General features: G+C 43.7%; 1 protein-coding gene across 3 annotated transcripts in view; it reads left to right on the forward strand.

The window, feature by feature from the left end:
* LOC143768536 (uncharacterized) overlaps positions 1-24,084 on the forward strand; it is a 106,571-nt gene that overhangs the window by 20,414 nt on the left and 62,073 nt on the right. Inside the window, exon 1 of one of the 3 annotated variants that reach the window (XR_013213931.1) lies at positions 8,359-8,459. The exons of 1 other annotated variant lie outside the window; for it this stretch is intronic. The gene's annotated coding sequence lies outside the window, so the exon portion shown is untranslated. Of the gene's footprint in view, positions 1-8,358; positions 8,460-22,979; positions 23,119-24,084 lie in introns of those variants that run through there. One more of the 3 variants, XR_013213930.1, reaches the window with a different exon arrangement.

A 24,084-nucleotide genomic window follows, 5' to 3' on the forward strand; every position in this document is an offset into this window, starting at 1 on the left:
TGGCACGAGATTCCCCCTGTGCAGAGGTGGGAACTCGACCCCTAACATCATGTCAGTGGTAAAAATTTATTTGATATGACTGCGTTTATCTATGAAAAAAATGGAAATTTGGCAAAAATTTTGTAATTTTCAAACTTTTATTTTTTGTGCCCTTAAATCAGAGAGTCCTACCACACAAAATAGTTGATAAATAACATTTCCCACAAGTCTATTTTACATCAGCACAAATTTGGAAACATAATTTTTTTAGCTAGGACGTTATGTTAAAAGTTTTTCTCATTTTTCCAACAAAATTTACAAAGCCTGGGTTTTTAGGGTCCACCTGACATTTGAAGTGAGCTTGAGGGGTTAAAATGCCGATAAGTGATACTATTCTAAAAACTGCACCCCTGAAAGTGTGCAAAACCACATTCCAGAAGTTTATTAACCCTTCAGGTGCTTCACAAGAACCAAAACAATGTGGAAGGAAAAAATGAACATTTTACTTTTTTTTCACAAAAAAATGTAATTTGGAAGCAAACTTTTTTATTTTCACAAGTTTGTCAGGAGAAAATGGACCACAAAATTTGTTGTGCAATTTCTCCTCAGTATGCTGGTACCCAGTTTGTGGGGCAACACCACTGTTTGGACACATGGCAGAGCAAAGAAGTGAGGGAACACCATTTGACTTTTTGAATGCAAAATTAGCTGGATTTAATGGCAGTCATTAAGTCACGTTTGATGACCCACTGATGTGCCTAAACATTGGAAACCACCTAATTCTAACTCCAACCCTAATCCTAACCCTAACCCCAACACACCCCTAACCCTAATCCCAACCCTAACCATAACCCTAACCACAACACCATCCTAACCGCAGCACCAAAAACCTAACCCCATCACAACCCTAACCCCAAACCTAACGCTAGCCCAACCCTAACTCTAGCCCCAACCTTAACCCTAGCCCCAACCCTAAACCTAGCCAAACCCTAACCCTAGCTCTAATCCCAACCCTAACCCAAGCCTCAACCCTAACCCTAGCCCCAACACTAACCCTAGCCCAATCCTAGCCCTAGCCCAACCCTAACCCTAGCTCTAACCCTAGCCCCAACACTAACCCTAGCTCTAACCCCAACTTTAGCCCCAACCCCAAATCCTAGCTCTAACCTCATCTCTAACCCTTACCCTAATAGAAAAATGGAAATAAATACATTTATTGTCATGATTCTCAATGGCGAGAGAACATAGCCCAGCATATATGAGAACTAGCTCTTGGAAGATGGAAACTATACTGACCATGAACTAAACCTGCCGCACAACTAGAAGTGGCCGGGTAGCATGCCTACGTTTTTTTATTCCTAGATGCCCAGCGCCAGCCGGAGGACTACCTAATCCTAGCAGAGGAAAAGACAGTCCTGGCTCACCTCTAGAGAAATTTTCCCAAAAGGCAGACAGAGGCCCCCACATATATTGGCGGTGATTTTAGATGAAATGACAAACGTAGTATGAAAATAGGTTTAGCAAAATCGAGGTCCGCTTACTAGATAGCAGGAAGACAGAAAGGGCACTTTCATGGTCAGCAGAAAACCCTATCAAAACACCATCCAGAAATTACTTTAAGACTCTGGCATTAACTCATAACACCAGAGTGGCAATTTCAGATCACAAGAGCTTTCCAGACACAGTAACGAAACAGCAGCTGTGAACAGGAACAAAATGCAAAAACACACAAGGACAAAAGTCCAACTTAGCTGGGGGTTGTCTAGTAGCAGGAACAAGCACAGAAGGCTTCTGATTACATTGTTGACCGGCATGAAACTGACAGAGGAGCAAGGCTATATAGCGACTCCCACATCCTGATAGGAGCAGGTGAACAGAGGGGATGATGCACACAAGTTCAATTCCACAAGTGGCCACCGGGGGAGCCCAGAATCCAATTTCACAACAGTACCCCCCCCTCAAGGAGGGGGCACCGAACCCTCACCAGAACCACCAGGGCGATCAGGATGAGCCCTATGAAAGGCACGGACAAGATCGGAGGCATGAACATCAGAGGCAGTGACCCAAGAATTATCCTCCTGACCGTATCCCTTCCATTTGACCAGATACTGGAGTTTCCGTCTGGAAACACGAGAGTCTAAGATCTTTTCCACAACGTACTCCAACTCACCCTCAACCAACACCGGAGCAGGAGGCTCAACGGAAGGCACAGCCGGTACCTCATACCTGCGCAACAATGACCGATGAAAAACATTATGAATCGAAAAGGATGCAGGGAGGTCCAAACGGAAGGACACAGGGTTAAGAATCTCCAATATCTTGTACGGGCCGATGAACCGAGGCTTAAATTTAGGAGAAGAAACCCTCATAGGGACAAAACGAGAAGACAACCACACCAAGTCCCCAACACAAAGCCGAGGACCAACACGACGACGGCGGTTGGCAAAAAGCTGAGTCTTCTCCTGGGACAACTTCAAATTGTCCACCACCTGCCCCCAAATCAGATGCAACCTCTCCACCACAGCATCCACTCCAGGACAATCCGAAGATTCCACTTGACCGGAGGAAAATCGAGGATGAAACCCCGAATTACAGAAAAACGGGGACACCAAGGTGGCAGAGCTGGCCCGATTATTGAGGGCGAACTCCGCCAAAGGCAAAAAAGCAACCCAATCATCCTGATCCGCAGACACAAAACACCTCAAATATGTCTCCAAGGTCTGATTAGTCCGCTCGGTCTGGCCATTAGTCTGAGGATGGAAAGCAGACGAAAAAGACAAATCTATGCCCATCCTAGCACAGAATGCCCGCCAAAATCTAGACACGAATTGGGTCCCTCTGTCAGAAACGATATTCTCCGGAATACCATGCAAACGAACAACATTTTGAAAAAACAGAGGAACCAACTCGGAAGAAGAAGGCAACTTAGGCAAGGGAACCAGATGGACCATCTTAGAGAAACGGTCACACACCACCCAGATGACAGACATCTTCTGAGAAACAGGCAGATCCGAAATAAAATCCATTGAGATGTGCGTCCAAGGCCTCTTCGGGATAGGCAAGGGTAACAACAATCCACTAGCCCGAGAGCAACAAGGCTTGGCCCGAGCACAAACGTCACAAGACTGCACAAAGCCTCGCACATCTCGTGACAGGGAAGGCCACCAGAAGGACCTTGCCACCAAATCCCTGGTACCAAAGATTCCAGGATGACCTGCCAACGCAGAAGAATGAACCTCAGAGATGACTCTACTGGTCCAATCATCAGGAAAAAACAGTCTACCAGGTGGGCAACGATCAGGTCTATCCGCCTGAAACTCCTGCAAGGCCCGCCGCAGGTCTGGAGAAACGGCAGACAATATCACTCCATCTTTAAGGATACCTGTGGGCTCAGAATTACCAGGGGAGTCAGGCTCAAAACTCCTAGAAAGGGCATCCGCCTTAACATTCTTAGAACCCGGTAGGTAAGACACCACAAAATTAAACCGAGAGAAAAACAACGACCAGCGCGCCTGTCTAGGATTCAGGCGCCTGGCAGACTCAAGGTAAATTAAATTTTTGTGGTCAGTCAATACCACCACCTGATGTCTGGCCCCCTCAAGCCAGTGACGCCACTCCTCAAAAGCCCACTTCATGGCCAAAAGCTCCCGATTCCCAATATCATAATTCCGCTCGGCGGGCGAAAATTTACGGGAAAAAAAAGCACAAGGTCTCATCACGGAGCAATCGGAACTTCTCTGCAACAACACCGCCCCAGCTCCGATTTCAGAAGCGTCGACCTCAACCTGAAAAGGAAGAGCAACATCAGGCTGACGCAACACTGGGGCGGAAGAAAAGCGGCGCTTGAGCTCCCGAAAGGCCTCCACAGCATCAGGGGACCAATCAGCAACATCAGCACCCTTCTTAGTCAAATCAGTCAATGGTTTTACAACATCAGAAAAACCAGCAATAAATCGACGATAAAAGTTAGCAAAGCCCAAAAATTTCTGAAGACTCTTAAGAGAAGAGGGTTGCGTCCAATCACCAATAGCCTGAACCTTGACAGGATCCATCTCGATGGAAGAGGGGGAAAAAATGTATCCCAAGAAGGAAATCTTCTGAACCCCAAAAACACACTTAGAACCCTTCACACACAAGGAATTAGACCGCAAAACCTGAAAAACCCTCCTGACCTGCTGGACATGAGAGTCCCAGTCATCCGAAAAAATCAGAATATCATCCAGATACACAATCATAAATTTATCCAAATAATCGCGGAAAATGTCATGCATAAAGGACTGGAAGACTGAAGGGGCATTTGAAAGACCAAAAGGCATCACCAAATACTCAAAATGGCCCTCGGGCGTATTAAATGCGGTTTTCCACTCATCCCCCTGCTTGATTCGCACCAAATTATACGCCCCACGGAGATCAATCTTAGAGAACCACTTGGCCCCCTTTATACGAGCAAACAAATCAGTAAGCAGTGGTAACGGATATTGATATTTAACCGTGATTTTATTCAAAAGTCGATAATCAATACACGGCCTCAAAGAGCCGTCTTTCTTAGACACAAAGAAAAAACCGGCTCCTAAGGGAGATGACGAAGGACGAATATGTCCCTTTTCCAAGGACTCCTTTATATATTCTCGCATAGCAGCGTGTTCAGGCACAGACAGATTAAATAAACGCCCCTTAGGGTATTTACTACCCGGGATCAAGTCTATGGCACAATCGCACTCCCGGTGCGGAGGTAGTGAACCAACCTTGGGTTCTTCAAAAACGTCACGAAAGTCAGACAAGAATTCAGGAATCTCAGAGGGAATAGATGATGAAATGGAAACCAAAGGTACGTCCCCATGAGTTCCTTTACATCCCCAGCTTAACACAGACATAGCTCTCCAGTCGAGGACTGGGTTATGAGATTGCAGCCATGGCAATCCCAGCACCAAAACATCATGTAGATTATACAGCACCAGAAAGCGAATAACCTCCTGGTGATCCGGATTAACACGCATAGTCACTTGTGTCCAGTATTGTGGTTTATTACTAGCCAATGGGGTGGAGTCAATCCCTTTCAGAGGTATCGGAGCCTCCAATGGCTCCAAATCATACCCACAGCGTTTGGCAAAGGACCAATCCATAAGACTCAAAGCAGCGCCAGAGTCGACATAGGCGTCCGCGGTAATAGATGACAAAGAACAAATCAGGGTCACAGATAGGATAAACTTAGACTGTAAAGTGCTAATTGAAACAGACTTGTCAGGCTTCTTAGTACGCTTAAAGCATGCTGATATAACATGAGTTGAATCACCACAATAGAAGCACAACCCATTTTTTCGTCTAAAATTCTGCCGCTCGCTTCTGGACAGAATTCTATCACATTGCATATTTTCTGGCGTTTTCTCAGTAGACACCGCCAAATGGTGCACAGGTTTGCGCTCCCGCAGACGCCTATCGATCTGAATAGCCATCGTCATGGACTCATTCAGACTTGCAGGCACAGGGAACCCCACCATAACATCCTTAATGGCATCAGAGAGACCTTCTCTGAAAATCGCCGCCAGGGCGCACTCATTCCACTGAGTAAGCACAGACCATTTGCGGAATTTTTGGCAGTATATTTCAGCTTCATCTTGCCCCTGAGACAAGGACATCAAGGCCTTTTCCGCCTGAAGCTCTAAATGAGGTTCCTCATAAAGCAACCCCAAGGCCAGAAAAAACGCATCCACATTGAGCAACGCAGGATCCCCTGGTGCCAATGCAAAAGCCCAGTCTTGAGGGTCGCCCCGGAGCAAGGAAATTACAATCCTGACCTGCTGTGCAGGGTCTCCGGCAGAGCGAGACTTCAGGGACAAAAACAATTTGCAATTATTTTTAAAATTTTGAAAGTGAGATCTATTCCCCGAGAAGAACTCAGGCAAAGGAATTCTAGGCTCAGACATAGGTGCATGAACAACAAAATCTTGCAAATTTTGTACCTTTGTGGCAAGATTATTCAAACCTGTAGCTACACTCTGAAGATCCATTTGAAACAGGTGAACACAGAGCCATTCAAGGATTAGAAGGAGAGAAAGAGAGGAAGGCTGCAGTATAGGCAGACTAGCAAGTGATTCAATTAGGAGCACACTCAGAACTAGAGGAAAAAAAAAAAAAAAAAAAAAAAAATTGTAGCAGACTTCTTTTTTCTCTCCTTTCTCAGCCAGTAATTTAACCCTTTTTTTGGGCCGGTCAAACTATCATGATTCTCAATGGCGAGAGAACATAGCCCAGCATATATGAGAACTAGCTCTTGGAAGATGGAAACTATACTGACCATGAACTAAACCTGCCGCACAACTAGAAGTGGCCGGGTAGCATGCCTACGTTTTTTTATTCCTAGATGCCCAGCGCCAGCCGGAGGACTACCTAATCCTAGCAGAGGAAAAGACAGTCCTGGCTCACCTCTAGAGAAATTTTCCCAAAAGGCAGACAGAGGCCCCCACATATATTGGCGGTGATTTTAGATGAAATGACAAACGTAGTATGAAAATAGGTTTAGCAAAATCGAGGTCCGCTTACTAGATAGCAGGAAGACAGAAAGGGCACTTTCATGGTCAGCAGAAAACCCTATCAAAACACCATCCAGAAATTACTTTAAGACTCTGGCATTAACTCATAACACCAGAGTGGCAATTTCCGATCACAAGAGCTTTCCAGACACAGTAACGAAACAGCAGCTGTGAACAGGAACAAAATGCAAAAACACACAAGGACAAAAGTCCAACTTAGCTGGGGGTTGTCTAGTAGCAGGAACAAGCACAGAAGGCTTCTGATTACATTGTTGACCGGCATGAAACTGACAGAGGAGCAAGGCTATATAGCGACTCCCACATCCTGATAGGAGCAGGTGAACAGAGGGGATGATGCACACAAGTTCAATTCCACAAGTGGCCACCGGGGGAGCCCAGAATCCAATTTCACAACAATTTATTTTATGATTTTTACCTAACTAAGGGGATGATAAAAGGGGGTTTGATTTACTATTATTTTTATTTTCTGACAGCGGCATTTAACTACCACTTACTGGACATGCTTTGCAAAACTCCTGCCCATCAGTGACCCTGTCACATGATTGTGGGTCACCCATAGGTTGGCATGACAACCACAGGTCTCCAGCAGACCTGTAAGGTTGTCTTTGCCAGATTGTTATGAGTGCCACCCTGCGGTCAGCACCAATAGCAAGTGAACATTTCTGCAACACACAGGCGATCTGACCATCGCCTGTCCATAGCAGAGGAGATCAGAGTACTGCAGCTTCCAGTCTCCCATGGAGATTATTAAAGCATGTGTAATGCCCGGGAGACCGAGGTACCCAGCACCAGATCAATGAGGTCCGTCTCTTGAGGGGGATGTCACTAGTGGCTTGACCCGGTGCTGTGGCCTCAGGCGATGCACAATGTAAGGGGTATCATGAAGGAACAGACACTTACTTGATCAGCAGCAGGTCCTCTCAGCTGTGATGACCCCGATCCTGGATCGATGGCTATTGTCCAAATGAAAGACTGAGGCGCTGAAACGTTTAACCAGTTTACTTCAACACAAAGGGACTTGCAATCGATACTGTCACCGGAGTCTGTATGAGAATTCTGAATTACTCTGACCCTGTCAGGATTTCCACCTCTTATTATGCACAGTTTCTATATGGCCCTGCTGCTGTTTGTGAACTGGCTGCCGACCCAATCTGTCTCTTCTGTGCTCTGGTTTGACGGACAACCCGAGTCCTTTTTGTCAGCTTACCCTCTCTGGGAGTACCGCTGAACTCTGTGTCTGTTGCTGTGTCTTACCCTGGTGAAGCTGATATCACCTCACTTCCTTCCGGTTGCTGTATTATATATAATAAATATAGCCACGGATCTGGTATCCGTCTCTGCACCTATTCTGGGTAGAGATTATTGCTACCCGGTTCTCACAATGTCCTTTTTCTCTATTCCTCTTTTCCTACTATGGGTATTACGGGCCTATAATCCGTCATAGGGCGGTTAGGAGTTCAGTTATACGACCTCTCACTTTCAGCTCCTCAACCCAACTGCCAGTCCCTCTCTCAGACCAGAATAGATCAAGGGGAGTCTCTGGAGCTCCCCCTTCTGGCCGGAGATGGTAGTGCAGTCTTGGTATTTTAATATTTGTCTTTGGTGTCAATAACTATTTTTGTGGTAAATACCCCTAGGGGCGCCACATTCCCCCTTAGTTAAGAACAGTACTCCGGGACTGTGGGATGATAACATTTTGAAATAAAAAATTGATATGTACAGAGTCTTAAAAATGAAAAGTTACAAAAACCACTCAAAGAAACAAAAAAAATGGAATTCTGTAAAAAGTCACTTCAAATAGCGTCCATTAATACAGTTCTATCTTTGAAGGTACTAGGAAGCAAAGTTCACAAAGCAGTCTTTCCGGAGCTTTGATATAGTGTTTCCGGGCTGATAAAAAGTTCAAGAATATGCAAGAAGTTCATACAGGTAAGTCTCTGTAGGTACTGGGCTTAAACGTTACAGAACGATAACAATGACTATAGTCTTATAGTTGGTAATCCGCATACCTGGCCGGTAATTGACCCTGGGTACTACGCTGGGATCTACGTAATAGCGGTGTCTCTTTATGTGGTGTACTACTGTCTACTGCGGATATAGTATCTGCCCTCTCTGCTAAAGATAATTCCACCACTATGGGGTTGGCAAGTCCACCGTGAATGGGATCACTCTGATCAGGAATCTGTTCTTCCTGACCTGGAACCTCTTGTAGTACGGGGTCAACCTCTTCCTGTCTTGGGACTTGTAATATTGGATCCGGTGTTGGATAAAAGGCCACCATGGGAACCACTACTGCACCATGGTATGTTAGTAGGGTTTTGGGAAAGTCTCCTATACAGGTGTGATACATTTCCTCCTCTTTTTCCTTTACTGGTTGAACCTGTATAGGTTGAATAACTTCTGATTCTGGCTGGACAACTTCTGGCTCTTTCAACGTTTCCGGACATAATTTAAGATTGTCTCTTGACACTAGTACAGATGTTAAACCTCCGTTTTTGCTAATGAGACACATTTTAGGATTATCCATTCTTGTTGGTAAAACTGTGTAGGGTACAGCTTCCCTTTGATTATCCAGTTTATTGGTTCGACGATTCCTCTTGAGTACTTGGTCACCCGGTCTTAATGGAGTTGCTAGAGCATTCTGGTTGAAAGTTCGCTCTTGTCTTTCTCTGGTTTGCTGGAGGCTTCTTTCCACACTCTCTTGCACTTGGCGATACTGCTTTTGCCGTACGACATCCCAATTGGAGTCTTGAACTTCTGCGTCTGGTTTCAGAATTCCCATTTCTAGATCGATTGGCAATTGGCCGGGTCTTGCACGCATAAGATAAGCTGGGGTGCAGTTGGTAGAGCTCACCGGGACATGATTATACAGATCCACCAAGTCAGGCAATTTCTCTGGCCATTGATTCCTTTCCGTTTCAGGTAAAGTCTTTAGTAGGTCTATCACAATATGGTTCATCTTCTCACATAAGCCGTTTGTTTGCGGACGATAGGCTGTCGTCCGGATCTTTTTGCAACCATACATATTACAGAATTCTCTGAAGATCTCTGATTCAAAGGCTGTACCCTGGTCAGTGAGAACCTGTTCCGGATATCCATGGGGTCTACAAAAGTACGTTTGGAACGCTTTGGCTGCTGTTTTTGCAGTCAGATCTTTTACAGGTACTACTACCAAGAAGTGCGAATAATGATCCACGATGGTCAAGGCATAGACATAACCGGACCGGCTCGGTGTCAACTTCACGTGGTCCATGGCTACCAGTTCAAGTGGTTGTTTGGTGATTATGGGCTGCAGTGGTGCTCTTTGGCTCTTTTGATCATTCCTTCTGAGGTTGCACGGGCCACAGTTTCTACACCACTGTTCGATTGATTTTCTCATCCCGACCCAATAAAATCTTTCTTTCAGAAGTACTTCTAGCTTTTTCCAACCAAAGTGACCAGCACCATTGTGGTAAGCCTCGAGGACCATCCTCACATCTTGTTTAGGCACGATAATCTGCCAAACCAATTCATGTGTTTTCGGATTGGTGTACCTTCTACAGAGTTTCCCTTAATACAGGAACATTTTGCCTCTCTCTTTCCAGAGTTGATGCGTCTCTTCTGGGGCATCCTCATAGGGATATGCACTTTGCTCAGTCAATAGTTCCTTCACTAGCTTCACAGCCGGATTACTATCTTGGGTGTCAGCCCATCTATGGTGTGCTAACGGATTAAAATTCACTTCTTGTTGTTTCTGATAGGTATTTGACTGACGATGTTTTACCTTGGGCTGATGAAAGGCTGGTAGTTCAATTTCTTCAAGCTCCCCCGTTTCTTCTTCTACATCTCTCAAGTGTGGCATCTGGGATAGGGCATCGGCATTTCCATTCTTGCGACCTGCTCGATACTTGATCACGAAGTTGTAATTAGATAACCGGGCTATCCATCGCTGTTCTAACGCACCTAATTTAGCCGTGTCTAGGTGGGTCAATGGATTATTGTCAGTATAGACAATAAATTCTGCACCGGTCAAATAGTGTTTGAAACGTTCAGTCACAGCCCAAACTACTGCCAGTAGCTCCAATTTGAAGGAACTATAATTTTCAGAATTTCTTTCAGTAGGCCGGAGTTTTCTACTTGCAAAGGCGATGACTTTCTCCCGACCTTCTTGCTTTTGTGACAGCACCGCTCCCAATCCCACATTACTGGCATCGGTGTAGAGGATGAAAGGTTGATGGTAATCCGGGTACGCCAGAACTTCTTCTCCGGTTAGTGCCTTCTTTAGTTGTTCAAAGGAGTCTTCTCTTTCATCGTTCCACTGAAAAGGAGGGTTTCGGTTTGAAGCTTTCTTCGTCTGCCCTATCAAAGCAACTTGCAAGGGTACTGCCAATTTGGTAAATCCTTTTATAAATCTACGATAGTAACCCACTAATCCCAAGAATTGCCTCACTTCTTTTGCGTTGGTAGGTCTTGGCCAATCCCTTATGGCAGTTATTTTCTCGGGATCCGGTGCTACTCCCTCCGAACTCACGATGTGCCCTAAGTATTGTACCTTTGGCTTGAGAAGGTGACATTTGGATGGTTTGATTTTCATACCATACTTGGATAAGGCTTCGAACACCTCTGCCAGGTCTGTTAAGTGCTGTTCGTAAGTCTTTGAGTAGACGATCACATCATCTAGGTACAGGAGGACGGTCTCGAAGTTCTTGTGTCCGAGGCAACATTCCATCAGTGGCTGGAAAGTACCGGATGTGTTGCAGAGTCCGAACGGCATGCGATTAAATTCGCTTAGACCCATTGGTGTGGTGAATGCCGTTTTTTATTTATCTCTCTCAGCCACAGGGACTTGCCAATACCCGCTTGTTAAGTCTAAGGTGGAAAAATAATTAGCAGATTTTAAAGCAGTCAAGGACTCTTCTATCCTAGGCAAGGGATAGGCGTCTTTATGGGTGATGTTATTAATCCGCCGGTAGTCTACGCACATTCTCATGCTTCCGTCCTTTTTTTTGACAATCACCAGAGGGGCCGCCCAAGGGCTACAACTATCTCTTATTACCCCGGCCTGTTTCATCTCTCTCAGCATGTCCTTCGCGCATTGATAGTGAGCGGGCGGTATGGGTCTATATCTTTCTTTTATCGGGGGATGGTCACCGGTGGGGATTGTATGTTCCACCCCTTCTATCCGTCCGAAGTCCAATGGGTGTTTACTGAAGACCTGTTCATATTCCGTCACTAATCTATACACCCCTTGTCTTTGATAGGTAGGTGTTGAATTTACACCCACGTCTAGCTGTTGGCACCAATCCTCCGATTCTCCATCTGAGCCGTTATCTTCCACCTGACAGGTTGATTCTAAGGGCTCAACGGTTGTGATGGCATTGTTGTCAACAGTATATAACTTTGCCACTGTAGCGTACCTTGGCAAAGTGACCTCTTCCTCTCCACAGTTCAAAAGTCGTACCGGCACCCATCCCCGGTGTTCCTCGACCACCCCTCGTGCCGTGAGTATAGTGGGCCTGCTGTCGGTGTACGCTGGTTCTATTAAGGCTTGATAGTCTCGTCCTTTAGTACCAATGGCCGCTCTACACCATACCAGCATTTTTGTTTTTGGTGGGATTACAATAGACGTTGGATCACTCACCCTCACACTGCCGATTTCTCCACCTGCAACTTCTATCTGTTGCCTTAACATCAACACTTTTATTTCCCTCCGGAGAACTCTCTGCTGGCAGGATCGGGCAGTTTCAGCAATTTGTTGTAAGACAGAAATAACTTCGGAAAAGCAGTTCTCTAACACATTCATTCCTATCAAAACAGTTGGTTCACAGTTCTGTCGGTCAACATCAACGACAATTATACCCTGTTTCTTCAATTCTGCTTTACCAATCTTTATAGTCATCTCCCTGAATCCTAGTTTCGGTACCAACTTACCATTACTGGCCCATATATTTAGTTCAACATCAGAGGGTCCTTTATCAATATCTACCTCAGCCCAGTACCTCTTATAAAGGATATATGGTATAGATGAAATCTGGGAACCTGTATCCAGCAAAGCGTTGAGGGGAATTCCGTCCAGCACGATAGGGATGATGGGTCGTCCTCCGATGTACCTGTCGTGCCAGGGTGTTGGGCCTTGAAAATTCATTCCTGCGAAGCGGCCCGCATTCCCAGGAGATTCCCGTTTAAATCACAATTTCGTGCAAAGTGGACTGGCTGCTGGCAACGGCGGCAAATGGGCTGTCCATCCGGTTGGTAGCGGTCACGGGGTCGTCCTCTCCATGTCGGGTATCTCCGGGACCTCATCCATGGAACATCCTCTCTACGGTTTGCCAACTCCATCTTGGGTTCTCTCATCTCCTGCATGGTTTTAGCCATTGAAGCAACAACATCAGTTAAAGAGTCAAGCTTTTGCTGAAGAGCCTCATTAGTAATGGGCCCCAGAGACTTAGCACTGGCACCGGACGTAGCTGATGTCACTGGCATTCCCCGTTGCTGAAGTGCATCTGCCTTGGGTTGTGTGAGATCCTGATCCCGAGGTGCCTCTGCCAGCTGGAGACGTATAGCGCTCTCCTTTAATTGGGCAAATGTCAATTCAGGGTTCTTAAAAACAAGCATGCTCACATGCCCCCGGTGAGAAGGGGTGTAGAGTCCCTCAATAAATTGATCTCTTAGCAGTTTATCGGCTCCTGTGTTAAAAATGGGTTCAGACAGTGTAAGTGATTTAAGGGCTTCCTGCAGGTTTAAGGCAAAATCTCTCACGCCCTCATTAGCTTTTTGTTTGCAATTAAAGAATCGTACTTTAGCTTTGCTGCTGGCAGTGCTTTCAAATGTAGCTTTTAATCCAGCAAATATGCGTTCAACAGTACCTTTTAGATCAGTTGCCCATGCCGTGACTTCTCGCTTAGCATGGCCACTTGACTGCATCATCAGGAGACTAACACGCTGAGCTTCACCCACGGGGAACATATCAAAATGAGCCAGCATCTTTTCCCTGAAACCGTCAATGGTATTAGGTTCACCTTCATACATTGGAAGCCACGGGCCACCCGGGGTATATGGCATCAACACCGGCATGATGGGCGCCACTCCTTGCACTGCTGCGCTGCTAGGCTCTCTATCGACACTCTGTCTTTCAGCTGCATTAGCGTCGCTGGGTACTGTGGCGTCTCCGTGCTGCGACATACTGTACCCCCTTAGTTAATCCAGACCCCTCCAGTCCCAGCTTCCGTCTAGATAATGTAGATTTGTTCCTCTGTGCAGCAGGATGACAATGACACGCCCCCTGCTGCCTCTAACTGCCGCACGCTCTGTGATGGTGGATTTTGAAGTTTTTCAGTTAGACTGGGGCTTGGGTAATGACGTAGCTCGATTAAAAGTTTTGTGCCTAACGGTTATGAGATGATTACATCAGGGGATGGCGGCCATTTTTACCCCATTATAACCAATGGAGAAAAGTCACTTTCAATAGTTTTCAATGGGGAACGGGATTTTCTTTAACAAAGTCAATATCCAAGATTTTTCATCCAAATTTTCACAGTTTCAGACTCCAATTACGGTACACAATACCCGGTGTACGGGCTGGCCCGATCCTGTTCGTGACGCCAGTTGAAACGCCCGGGAGACCGAGGTACCCAGCACCAGATCAATGAGGTCCGTCTCTTGAGGGGGATGTCACTAGTGGCTTGACGCGGTGCTGTGGCCTCAGGCGATGCACAATGTAAGGGGTATCATGAAGGAACAGACACTTACTTGATCAGCAGCAGGTCCTCTCAGCTGTGATGACCCCGATCCTGGATCGATGGCTATTGTCCAAATGAAAGACTGAGGCGCTGAAACGTTTAACCAGTTTACTTCAACACAAAGGGAATTGCAATCGATACTGTCACCGGAGTCTGTATGAGAATTCTGAATTACTCTGACCCTGTCAGGATTTCCACCTCTTATTATGCACAGTTTCTATATGGCCCTGCTGCTGTTTGTGAACTGGCTGCCGACCCAATCTGTCTCTTCTGTGCTCTGGTTTGACGGACAACCCGAGTCCTTTTTGTCGGCTTACCCCCTCTGGGAGTACCGCTGAACTCTGTGTCTGTTGCTGCGTCTTACCCTGGTGAAGCTGATATCACCTCACTTCCTTCCGGTTGCTGTATTATATATAATAAATATAGCCACGGATCTGGTATCCGTCTCTGCACCTATTCTGGGTAGAGGTTATTGCTACCCGGTTCTCACAATGTCCTTTTTCTCTATTCCTCTTTTCCTACTATGGGTATTACGGGCCTATAATCCGTCATAGGGCTGTTAGGAGTTCAGTTATACGACCTCTCACTTTCAACTCCTCAACCCAACTGCCAGTCCCTCTCTCAGACCAGAATAGATCAAGGGGAGTCTCTGGAGCTCCCCCTTCTGGCCGGAGATGGTAGTGCAGTCTTGCTATTTTAATATTTGTATTTGGTGTCAATAAGTATTTTTGTGGCAAATACCCCTAGGGGCGCCACACATGCAAAAAGTTAAAAAAAAGTTTTAAAAAATGTAAAAAGATATATATATGTGTATATATATATATATATATATATATATATATATATATATATATATATATATATATATATATATATGTATATACATATACACTATGTTCCAAATTATTATGCAAATGAAATTTTTCTCGGATTTTCCTAAATGGTCAGTGCAAATGACAGTCAGTCTAATAAAAGTCATCACCCGTTAGAGTATACATCGAATTTTATTGAAGAAACCTCCCAATGATAACAGTATAATATCCAAAATGAATAAAAACTCAAAATGCACTGTTCCAAATTATTAGGCACAGTAGTATTTCTAAACATTTGATATGTTTTAAAGAACTGAAAATGCTCATTTGTGGAATTTGCAGCATTAGGAGGTCACATTCACTGAACAAAAAAGCTATTTAACTCCAAAACATCCTAACAGGCTAAGTTACATGTTAACATAGGAGCCCTTCATTGATATCACCTTCACAATTCTTGCATCCATTGAACTTGTGAGTTTTTGGAGAGTTTCTGCTTGTATTTCGTTGCATAAAGTCAGAATAGCCTCCCAGAGCTGCTGTTTTGATGTGAACTGCCTCCCACCCTCATAGATCTTTTGTTTGATGATACTCCAAAGGTTCTCTATAGGGTTGAGGTCAGGGGAAGATGGTGGCCACACCATGAGTTTATCTCCTTTTATTCCCATAGCAGCCAATTACTCAGAGGAATTCATTGTCATGCATGAATATGATTTTGTTCCTGAAGGCACGTTTCTGCTTTTTAGACCATGGAAGAAAGTTGTCAGTCAGAAACTCTATTTACTTTGCTGAGGTCATTTTCACACCTTCATGAACCTTAAAGGGCCCTACCAGCTGGTTCCCCATTATTCCAGCCCAAAACATGACTCCTCCACCTCCTTGCTGACGTCACAGCCTTGTTGGGACATGGTGGCCATCCACCAACCATCCACTACTCTATCCATCTGGACCGTCCAGAGTTGCTCGACACTCATCAGTAAACAAGACTGTTTTAAAATTAGTCTTCATGTATGTCTGGGCCCACTGCAACCATTTCTGCTTGTGAACACTGTTTAGGAGTGGCCGAATAGTAGGTTTATGCACCATAGCAAGCATTTGAAGGATCCTACACCTTGAGGTTCGAGGGACTCCAGATGCACCAGCAGCTTCAAATAACTGTTTGCTGCTTTGTAATGGTATTTTGGCAGCTGCTCTCTTAATCCAATGAATTTGTCTGCCAAAAAACTTCCTCATTATGCCTTTATTTGCATGAACTCTGTATGTGCTCTGTTTCAGTCACAAATCTCATCAGAGTATGATGATCACTCTTAAGTTTTCGTGAAATATCTAATTTTTTCATACCTTGTCCAAGGCATTGCACTATTTAACGCTTTTCAGCAGCAGAGAGATCCTTTTTATTTCCCATATTGCTTGAAACCTGTGACCTGCATAATAATGTGGAACATCATTTTTGAGTAGTTTTCCTTTAATTAGAATCACCTGGAAAACTAATTATCACATGTGTATAAGATTGATTTCAGTGATTCATTGAGCCCTGAGACACAATACCATCCACGAGTTTATTTGAAAAACAAAACAATTAAATCTTTAAGACACTTAAATCCAATTTGCATAATAATTTGGAACACAGTGTATATATATATATATATATATATATATATATACATAGTATATATATACCATATATACTCGAGTATAAGCCGAGATTTTCAGCCCAAATTTTGGGCTGAAAGTGCCCTTCTTGGCTTATACTCGAGTCACGGTCGGTGGTGGGGTCGGCGGACGAGGGGGAAAGAGGATTGTCGCATACTCACCTAGTCCTGGCGCTCCTGGCGCTCCCCCTGCCTGTAACACTGTCTTCGGGTGCCGCAGCTCTTCCCCTGTTCAGCGGTCACGTGGGACCGCTCATTAAAGTTATGAATATGGACTCCACTCCCATAGGGGCGGGGCCGCATATTCATTTCTCTAATGAGTGGTGCCAGTGACCGCTGACAGAGGAAGAGCTGCGGCACCCGAAGACAGTGTGACAGGCAGGGGGAGCGCCAGGAGCACCGGAACTAGGTGAGTATTTTATATTCACCTGTCCACGTTCCACCCGCTGGGCGCCGCTCCGTCTTCCTTTCCTCTTGCTCTGACTGTTCAGGTCAGAGGGCGCGATGACGTACTAGTGTGCGCGCCACCCTCTGCCTGAACAGTCAGTGTGGAGAGACGCCGAGACGGGACGCTGAGGAGCTGCAAGCAAGAGAGGTGAGTATGTGATTTTTTTTAATTGCAGCAGCAGCAGCAGCGTTATATATGGCACAGCTTTAAATGGAGCATCTATGTGGCAATAATAAACGGTGCAGAGCATATATGGCACAGCTTTATAAGGAGCATCTATGGGGCCATAATGAACGCTATAGAGCATATATGGCACAGCTTTAAATGGAGCATCTATGGGGCAATAATAAACGGTGCAGAGCATATATGGCACAGCTTTATAAGAAGCATCTATGGGGCCATAATGAACGCTATAAAGCATATATGGCACAGCTTTATAAGGAGCATCTATGGGGCAATAATGAACGGTGCAGAGCATATATGGCACAGCTTTATAAGGAGCATCTATGGGGCCATAATGAACGCTATAGAGCATATATGGCACAGCTTTATAAGGAGCATCTATGGGGCAAAAATGAACGCTATAGAGCATATATGGCACAGCTTTAAATGGAGCACCTATGGGGCCATAATGAACGGTGCAGAGCATTCTATATGGCACAGCTATATATGGATCATCTACGGGGCAATAATCAACGGTATGGAGCATTATATATGGCACAGCTTTATATGGAACCTCCTTTGGGGCAATAATGAACGGTATGGAGCATCTATTTTTATTTTTGAAATTCACCGGTAGCTGCTGCATTTCCTACCCTAGGCCTATACTCGAGTCAATAAGTTTTACCAGTTTTTTGTGGCAAAATTAGGGGGGTCGGCTTATACTCGGGTCGGCTTATACTCGAGTATATACGTTATATATATATATATATATATATATATATATATATATATATATTATTTATATAAAACAGTTCAATTTCAAATAACCTCCCTTTCGCCCCATTCAAAATCAAACAAAGAAAAAATCAAACATACACGTATTTGGTATCGCCGAGTTCAGAATCGCCCAATCTATCAATCTATCAATATTAAAAAATAATTAACCCAATCGCTAAATGGCGTAACGAGAAAAAAGTTAAAAGTATCAGAATTAAGCCGATACATTGCAATAAAATGCAATAAAGGGTGATCAAAAGATTGTTTCTACACCAAAATGGTATCAATAAAAATGTCAGCTCGGCGCATAAAAAATAAGCCCTTACCCAGCCCCAGATCATAAAAAATGGAATATGGAGCCATTTTTTTTCAAAGTTTTGAATGTTTTTTCACCATTTAAATAAAAAATAAACTATACATTTTTCCGTCTTCAGATCTGTGTGAGGGCTTGTTTTTTCTGAGGGAAAAGATGGCATTTTTAGTGATATTTTTATTTATATCCAATTTTTTATCACTTTTTTGTGTACTTTTTGTACATTTGTACAGTAGAATATTTAAAATAACTGTGTTTAATGTCACAATTTTTTATGTGATGGGAATGTGCTACATGCAACAGTACCATATAGGTGTACTTTTATGTTTATTTTGCTTTTGCACAATAAAATATTCATATGCATATTCATTAGGAAGACTTTTTTTGTGATCTTTATACTGTTTGCTTTGTGAGGTTAATTTATATTTTTATAATTTATTCTTACCATTTTTCCTTAGCCCCTCTACGAGAATTGGACATTTTATACAACTGGCTGTTACTGTAAGTCTACAGGCACACTATCAGTATGTGGTCAGTATTTTACATCAGTATTTGTAAGCCAAAACCAGGAGTGGAAGAAACAGAGGAGAAAGCTATAATAGAAACCCGTCAACAAGTCTGTATTTTTGACTCACTCTTGGTTTTAGCTAATAAATAGTGTTGAGCGATACCGTCCGATACTTGAAAGTATCGGTATCGGAAAGTATCGGCCGATACCGGCAAAGTATCGGATCCAATCCGATACCGATACCCGATACCAATACAAGTCAATGGGACTCAAGTATCGGACGGTACCCCTGATGGTTCCCAGGGTCTGAAGGAGAGGAAACTCTCCTTCAGGCCCTGGGAACCATATTAATGTGTAAAAGAAAGAATTAAAATAAAAAATATTGCTATACTCACCTCTCCGAGGGAATCGGCAGCGGTGTTTGCTTAAAATTCGCGCTTTTCTTTCCTTACGTGAAGTCCCGGCTTTGTGATTGGTTGCGTCGCAGTCACATGGGCGACGCAACCAATCACAGCAAGCCGTGACGTAATTTCAGGTCCTTAAGGATTTTAAAATTACGTCCCGGCTTTGTGATTGGTTGCATCGCAGTCACATGGGCGACGCAACCAATCACAGCAAGCCGTGACGTAATTTCAGGCCCTTAAGGATTTTAAAATTACGTCCCGGCTTTGTGATTGGTTGCGTCGCAGTCACATGGGCGACGCAACCAATCACAAGCCGTGACGTCACGGGAGGCTGGACACGCGCGCATTTTAAAATGCGCGCTTGTCCAGCCTCCCGTGACGTCCCGGCTTGTGATTGGTTGCGTCGCGGTCAACCAATCACAAGCCGGGAGGCTGGACACGCGCGCATTTTAAAATGCGCGCTTGTCCAGCCTCCCGTGACGTCCCGGCTTGTGATTGGTTGCGTCGCGGTCAACCAATCACAAGCCGGGAGGCTGGACACGCGCGCATTTTAAAATGCGCGCGTGTCCAGCCTCCCGTGACGTCACGGCTTGTGATTGGTTGCGTCGCCCATGTGACTGCGACGCAACCAATCACAAAGCCGGGACGTAATTTTAAAATCCTTAAGGACCTGAAATTACGTCACGGCTTGCTGTGATTGGTTGCGTCGCCCATGTGACTGCGACGCAACCAATCACAAGCCGGGACTTCACGTAAAGGAAAGAAAAGCGCAAATTTTAAACAAAGAACGCTGCCGCTTCCCTCGGTAAGGTGCAGGCTGCGTCGGAGAGGTGAGTATAGCAATATTTTTTATTTTAATTCTCTCTTTTACACATTTTTACAATAATGTTGTTTCGATACCGATACCCGATACCACAAAAGTATCGGATCTCGGTATCGGAATTCCGATACCCGCAAGTATCGGCCGATACCCGATACTTGCGGTATCGGAATGCTCAACACTACTAATAAATACTGATGTGAAATACTGACCAAATATTGATAGTGACTGTAGCCTAAGATTTTGGGTGTCAGTTAAGCCTCCCAGCAGTGAACCCAAGGGCAAAGCTTCCTGCATGATCACCATGACGTAACTATATACACACGTTGTCAAAATTGTTGGTACCCCTCCTTTAATGACAGAAAAATTCACAATGGTCACAGAAATATATTGAATCTGACAAAAGTAATAATAAAAAATCTATGAAAATGAACAAATGAAAGACAGACATTGCTTTTCAACCATGCTTCCACAGAATAAAAAAAAAAATAAAGCTCATGAAATCGGCCTGGACAGAAATGATGGTACTCCTAAAAATAATGTGACAAAAGGGACATGTTAAATCAAAGTGTGTCCACTAATTAGCATCACAAGTGTCTACAGTCCTGGAATCAGTGAGTGGGCATGTATATAGGGCTACAGATACTCACTGTGCTGTTTGGTGATATGGATTGTATCACACTCAACATGGACCAGAGGAAGCAAAGGAACGAGGGGCACCAACTATTTTGACCATATGTGCACATCATAGAGCAGGAACATGTTTCCCATTAACATACATCTGTCACACATCAGGAAAGGGTGAATCTGTTAGGGCTGTTGGAACGCACTAAATAAGTGCGTTCGCCACCCGGGGTCCACTGTGCAGAGATGGCAAACTGCAGCTAGAGGGCAATGGCAAATACTAGCAGCAAGCAAAAGTGACTCGCACTAAGTCAGTGGAGAAACACGTGGCTGTGCCAATCGCACACAGCGATGGGAAAGGAACTCTGCAATAGGACTGTTTATCGGCACACAGTCGCAGAGTGAATATGGCGCTAAATGCGTACCCTGTTTGCTTCACAGGAGCACGCAAGCCCCACTGGGGCAAGGGAACTGGTAGTGGACTCAAAGCAATCACAGAGCTCCTCTCCTGAGAGGCCTGCATTCTAAAGGCACTAGAGCCTGACCTGAACTCAAACACAATCTCCCCTCCGGGGAAGTCAGATTTCAAGAGGCACTAGGCCTGCCCTGAACACATACAACTGAGTCCACAATACCGTTAGTTTCCTCACACACACAAAACATAAATGATCTTAGTGCACCAACTGGCACGCCAAAGATCCTTTTATAGTTTTTGCCAATCAGACATTGCTCACGGACCAATACAAAGCCAGACCAGGACCTGAGCATGTGACGCCGACCACCATTGAGAAGTCGCCTCACGAGCATGCTCCATAGAGCAAATCCCGGACTTAGTCTCAGGAGGGATCGCTTGCTTCTGTCTATTGCTAGTTACTATAGCTGAACCTGGAGAGGCAGCAGTAATCAAGCCTGAGTCTGAGCAAGATGCTGAGACTGACGTCTTTGCTGAGCATAATTCACAGCAGTTGATACTGAATGGGGGACCGAAGGAGAAGATCAAAGCTTGGAACCCACCTATGCAGAGGGAGAATCTCGTCGCCTAACGGAATCTCCATAAAAAGAGCTTTGCAAATAAAAGTGTGTTTTTAGTTGATAAAGAGAAGTTCTTAGACCATTATAGGACAAAACTCATCACATTATATTCGCTTGAAAGATTGAATATCACTAACATGATTGTTATATTCTTGGGCTTTTTTCTGTACATTAATAAATTATTTGAGTCACCTAATGATGTGAGATGATGATTTTAGTCAGCTGACTGATATAGAACATTATATTAATAAAAAGTTCAGATAAAATATGCTGTTGTAAAGTTGGCTTGCAAGACTTTTTGGTCTAGACCTGTAGTACAAATATACAATCATCCTTGTTTGTTGATTATTGTATTTTTTTCCCATTTTGTCATTATTGTGTTTAGTCGCCCATCTCTAAGCCTGGACAGGTACTTGAAGTATCCTATGTCTGAAAAAATAGTAACGATCTGTGAGCATGATTGATCATACCAGCTTTCTGAGCCCAATGTTAAAAGGTCAAACAGACATGAAAATGTGACTTTTGCCTAGTAGGAAGATCACTGAAACTAAGAGAGCTAGATAATAGTCTCATGGAGCGATGTCTGTACTGAGATTATCAAGACTGAAATGAAAAACAATATTCCTGTTCATGCCTGATGGGTACTCAGCTGTTTCACGCAATTTTCAGATGCACATATTCCATGTGCTTCCTACCATGAAGACCTTTGTGTTCACAGGATTGCAGAACCTAGCACATTAATAGCCATTACCAAAAAGGTGGCCCATGGCCATCATGATTAACTGTACAAGGATGCATAGCGCATCAGTTTTACTAGTTACTTTTTAATGGAACAATTACTACCTCTTTTTATATTTTACAATGTGGGCACATCACAGTTTTACAACATTGCGCCCCATACTCATCCCACTTTAGAAATGTCCATTTTAGAACAGTGCAATAAAAAGAAATGATGGTGAATGCGATGTCAAGTATTTTACTGCAGTAAATATCCTAAGGTGTTGGTTGGCTTACTCTTCATAATTAATGTTTATTCTCCTTTAGAATATTAAATAGTTATACATGTAATCATCCTATTAAATGCCTTATCTCCATCTGATGAGAAAATATGCCCCAATTCTCACTATGTCCAGATATATAAGGATCAATCTCAATGCAATCATCAAAATATAGCTTTTGAGTCTCTGAGAAGTTCAGAACTAAGAAAAGAAATTAGTCATGTCTGGAATCAAAGGAGCAAACTGCCAGAAGAGCTCATGCCAGAATCCATGCAAGGATCCCTGCCAAAAAGTGCCTATCTGTGTAAATCCTTGCCAAGACCGTAAGTTACTCTTTTTTAGTTTTGCCTTTTTGCATTGTTGGTAAACTTTACACATGAATTAGTATTATAGAACTTTGCTCCAGAAATTTACATTAGTATTTTTTTTAACAAAGATATAAAAAATGTAAAGAACTAATGCATTTAAAGACTGTAAAAAAAAAAGCCTTAGACGTCTTGCTGAAAACATATCACATTTAAGGTTAGGTTTAGCTCACATTTCATATGCTCTTAGGTTCAGCCTGTGGGTATATACAGGCCAGATATATAATTTGCAGCTGTATGTCATTCAGCTGTATACTTTCTTTTTTGACTTGAAGTCACTTTCTATTGAGATGAATAGTTGAATATGCTTTTTTGATACAGTAAAGTGATTAAAGTCTTAGAAGTAGGGTAAGTTCAATGTATTCAATCTTAAATAGTGTTTCCATAGAAGTAAATCTAAAACATGTATAAAAAGTAATTGATCTAGATATTCATTATGACAGCCATAATTCATGCTATGAAATTGGATTTAACCTTCAAGGGTAAACTGTTCAGGAGGTAATGTCCTATAGTGTACAATCCCTCCTAAACATCTAAACTGTCCATCATTGTGCCTCCCATTGTTATGTCATATAATCACTGCAGTCAATCAGAGGTCACTGATTGGTCTGCAGCTTTTACTATTGCATAGTTAGTATATGTGAAAACAGACACGTCTATCAAGTTCAACCAAGCTGACCTTAGTATATGGCTTTTGTTATTTTTTGATGGACAATTTAGCTGTTAAGAATATGTTATCCACTTCTAGACAATCTCTTCAAATTGATGATATTTGATATATTCTTCATAATGGTTTTCCACTGATTGTAGTATATACAGTAATTATTGATGCTACTTTTTGTTATACAGTGAATATTGTGTACACAATTCTGCAGTTTTTAAATCTCTTTATATACTATATACACAGGATATCAAAATGGTGAT

This window comes from Ranitomeya variabilis, chromosome 4, assembly GCF_051348905.1.
Source record: "Ranitomeya variabilis isolate aRanVar5 chromosome 4, aRanVar5.hap1, whole genome shotgun sequence".
Lineage (NCBI taxonomy): Eukaryota > Metazoa > Chordata > Amphibia > Anura > Dendrobatidae > Ranitomeya > Ranitomeya variabilis.